The 4,393-nt window shown below is 44.4% G+C and overlaps 1 pseudogene; it reads right to left on the bottom strand.

Moving 5' to 3' along the window:
* Nucleotides 1–3,060: 3,060 nt before the first annotated feature.
* LOC114626714 lies at nucleotides 3,061–3,798 on the bottom strand (annotated as a pseudogene).
* Nucleotides 3,799–4,393: the final 595 nt, after the last annotated feature.

Genomic DNA, 4,393 nt, shown 5'->3' with positions numbered 1-4,393 from the left:
CTCCTTGTGACATCTACTTGCTGACATTTATTCTAATGTCGCTCTTTGCATGTTCATGGCCCTTCAGTTTCTGGGCTGCAGCAAAGAGCCATTTCTTCTGCAGCCAAACGGAAGTGCACACCATGTCCCTCTAGCACACGGAAACGATTGTCCAGTGAGAAGGAGCAGGCAGGGGATGGCCCCCCTCAAGGGCTTAGCTTCCTTAGCTTGGATGCTGTTCTCTGGGCTGGAGTCAGCAGGAAAGCTATTTTTGACTAAGTAGCTACTACACTCACATAACCCTCAGCAATTCAGGCCAAGGTCAATGAACTTAGTGCACCAAAGATACTTAAGAGACCAGTGATCCCCTTCCCCAGGGTCCCTTCAGAGAGAAAAGAGGTGGGAGAGGGGCCCATGATAGGAGCCATGCAACATTTCAGGGGGGAGGGGCTGCCTCTCAGTTGTTATGGAACCTGAATTATTTTATTAGCCACTTTTAAATTTTATTTTTTATTTATTACTGCTTTGGATGGAGACTATGGTGAGTCTGATGTGTGGTGGCCAGACAACTCTGCAGAGTCAGTTTCTCCTTCTACCTTTATGCAGATTCTAGGGATCAAACCCAGATCATTACACTTTTACAGCATGTACTTTGACCTAGTGAGCCGTCTTGTTGGCCTCAAGCTCCTTTTCGTGCTGCTATGACCAACATAACAAGAAACAACATCAATAGGTGTCATGGTTTGAAATGCTTGGCCCAGGGAGTGGCACTATTTGGAAGTGTGGCCTTGTTGGAGTAGGTGTGTCACTGTGGAAGTGGGCTTAAGACCCTTACCCTAGCTGCCTGGAAGTCAGTATTCTGTTAGCAGCCTTCATATGAAGATATAGAACTCTCAGCTCTGCCTGCAACATGCCTGCCTGCCTGGATGCTGCCACATTCCCAACTTGATGATACTGGACTGAGCCTCTGACTCTGTAAACCAGCCCCAATTAAATGTTGTCCTTTATAAGACTGGCCTTGGTTATAGTGTCTGTTAACAGCAGTAAAACCCTAACTAAGACAATAGGAAAGGTTTATTTGGGCTCATGTTTGTAACAGGCATTTAAAAGGGAGGACTGGAGATTTGGCTCACTGGCGAAGATCACCTATTGCATTTGCAGAGGACCCAAGTTTGGTTCTTAGCACCACATTGGGCAGCTCATGAACATCAGTGACTCTACCTTCTGGGGGCTCTGAAGCCTCTGGCCTCTGAGGGCACTGCACTCACATGTACAACCCCACATAGATACACAGATATATGACTAAATATAAAAATAGTTGTTAAAGAGGGATGCAGGGACTAGAGCGATGACCCAATAATGGTCAAAAGAGTTTGCTGCTTTGGAAGAGCAAATATGGTTCCCATTGCTCAGTTCAGGAAACTTGCAACTGCCTGTAACTCCAGCTCCAGGGCATCTCGTCTGATGCCTCTGGCCTCCATAGGCAACTGCTTTCACGTCCATATGTGCGTGTGCACATGCATGTGCATAACCCCCCCATATACACAATTATTATTCGTAATAAAAGGATGCAGCCTATCGTGGAGGGAGGGTATCATGATGGCAAGAGAAGGCAGCTGGCCACACTGTGCCCACATTTAGGAAGCAAAAGTAAACAGGAATTGGAGCCATGCTACAAAACCTCAGGCTCACCCCAGTGAACCACTTCATCCACATCCTAAAGGTTCTACAACCTTCCAAATCAGTGCCACCATCTTCCAACCTACGCTTATGAGGGACATTTTGTGTTTGAACCACAGTGTCCCACTCTTGCCCTCCATAGATTTGTGGCCATCTCACCATGCAGGATCCACTCTTTCCAATTTCAACAACCCACACATGGTCGTCAGTAGTCCAAACACAGTTCAAGAGCCCAACGCCTCTTCTGAGATTCAAAGCAATCTCTTAACTAGGAGACCCTGTAAAATCAATACGCTCAATATACAACAGCATAGGAGTATCGTTCTACTCTAGACATGTAGAATAAAAAGATAACAAGGAACGATCAGACCAAAGCAAGACCCAAATCCTACAAGAACAACACTAAATCATTCAGCTCCATGTCTAGCAGCCAGGACTTGTGATAAAATCATCTGGGCTCCAAAGGGCTACCTAAGCCTTTCCCTCCAGCTCTGCCATCTGCAACACACACAGTCTTTCTCTGGGGCCAGCTACACTCCATGCCTATAGCTTTCCCTGGTTGATGTCCCCTGGTCCCAGCATCCCTAACATGCTGGAATTGCAGCTTGAGTTTTACCTTCATAGCTTCATACGATAGAGCTCTATGCAGAGGTTCCACCTGCCACACCTTGCCTGGCTTTGACAGCCCCCTGGTGCATGCCTCCATGAGACACTTACTCTTTTGTCTCTCATACCAACAGTGCCATGTAGACAAGGCTGCCAAGTTCTGCTGATGGAGATCTACTCTTGCTTCCTTAGGTACCACTGTGGTGGCCTTCGCATGCCTTTGGCGAGAGAATCCAAATTCTTTCCTCAGCGTTTGTTTTCCATCAAGGACACCTCCAGCAACAATCCCAGTTCCAGTTCTCTCCTCTCAGATGAACTTGTGTTTCCAGTAGATGGAATCTTGACCTCAAGGCACAGTCCTGTTGTCCCAGAGCAGAGGGAGAAGCTTATAGTAATATTGCTGAACTCTTCAGTAAGTGTAATTGCTTCTGAGTCCAAATCAATCGCATTTGCAGCTTTAAACTTTCTCATTTTCTTGCTAAACTGCATAATTTTTGTAACTTTCTGGACCATTTGCTGGTCGTGTATGTGTGCGCACGGAAAAGAACAGTGAACAGTAAGAATGGCATAACCTCAATGCTATAAATCTTGAAATTCCCTCCACCAAACAAATTAGTCCCTTACTCCCAACACCTTACATTCCCAAACTTATTTAGGGGAAAACAAATAAGCAGTGTTGGTAAATCTCTAGAACATAGTCAAATTTCTGAAATCCCTCCTTTGAAAACATAACATGTGATTTCCAAACACATGATGTTTCCCATCATCCTAAGCAAGTGAAAAACCCCAGTGTGTTCATCTTCTATGATTCCCCAGTATGTGGTCTGTCTTTGGCTCATCAGTAATTGTCTGAATGGATCCTATGGATCTATCAAGTGTTGTCTATACCCCTCTGTGTGCAGATTCTGAGCAGCTTCATTAAGAACTGCAGCTCCTGCACTAAAACCAAGGCTGTGTTTGTCTACAGTGACAGGGAAGCCCTCTTTTGTTAGATTTGCTTTAGCAACAGCTTCTTATATTAGATGTTCCTCGACAAAAATGCAAATTGCCTCAAGTATCACTGAGTAACTATCCTAACTATGAATCCAGAGGAGGTTGGTTAATCAGAGCCATTACAGCAGCCTTAAAATTGAGATTATATATGGCCAAACTGATTAATGGCTTTGTGTCTATAGTTGTCAGTGTTTTTCGTGTTATCAGGTACTAAGTCCTTGTATCTTTCAGCATTGTCTCCCTATTCAAGTCTCACAGCTAAACTAAGGAGCCAGTCAATTTCTTCTCGCCAATCCTGAATCTTGAAGGATAATGAACATCTCTTAGATACTTTTCAAAGAACTTAGTCAGTTGCTTCTATGGATGTTTTACAAGTTACCTCTGTCTTCCACCTTTAGAGACTTATTTTCTGGTTTTCAAGCCAAACAATAAAGTTTCTAAATTCTGTTTCATCTTTGCAGCTGAAGCCCAAGGAGGCTATGGTAGCTCACGGTTGTAAGTTTGCATCAGAGCTTGATCCCTGCTGTTCAAACTCGCCATCTGGGTGCCAGGACAGGAAAAGCCAATTCTCAGTAGACAGGAACAATGTGGCCATATTCTTTGCCAGAATACAGCTGGAGTAACTCTATCTCAATTCTTGTTATAAACTTTGTTGTTCCCTGAAATCTCTTGAGTCAGGCCTCCAGTGTCCATATTTCTCTCCATATTCTGGTTTTCCAAACATCCATCAGAATGGCCTATTAAACCTTTCCAGAGATTTTCTAGCCCACAGCTCCAAATTCTTCCACATTCCTCTGGCAAAGCAGTTCCAAGGCCCAAGTACCATATAGTCAGATTTATCAAAGCAACACCCCACTCCTGGTACTAATTTTCTGTATTATTGGTACTATTTTTCTTGTGTCCAAATAGCTGCTAATAAACAATGTTCAGGAAGAAGGATATGATAGGGTTTTAATCATCAACCTGACACAATCTAGAATCACCAGGAAAGAGTCTCAATGAAAAACTGTCTAGATGCCAGGCGGTGGTGGCGCATGCCTTTAATCCCAGCACTTAGGAGACAGAGGCAGGCGAATTTCTGAGTTCGAGGCCAGCCTGGTCTACAGAGTGAGTTCCAGGACAGCCAAGGCTATAC

The sequence above is a fragment of the Grammomys surdaster genome, unplaced genomic scaffold, assembly GCF_004785775.1.
Source record: "Grammomys surdaster isolate TR1022 unplaced genomic scaffold, NIH_TR_1.0 239, whole genome shotgun sequence".
In the NCBI taxonomy this organism is placed as follows: domain Eukaryota; kingdom Metazoa; phylum Chordata; class Mammalia; order Rodentia; family Muridae; genus Grammomys; species Grammomys surdaster.
Note: the sequence above shows the minus strand (reverse complement) of the source record. Positions and strands in the feature narration are given on the sequence as shown.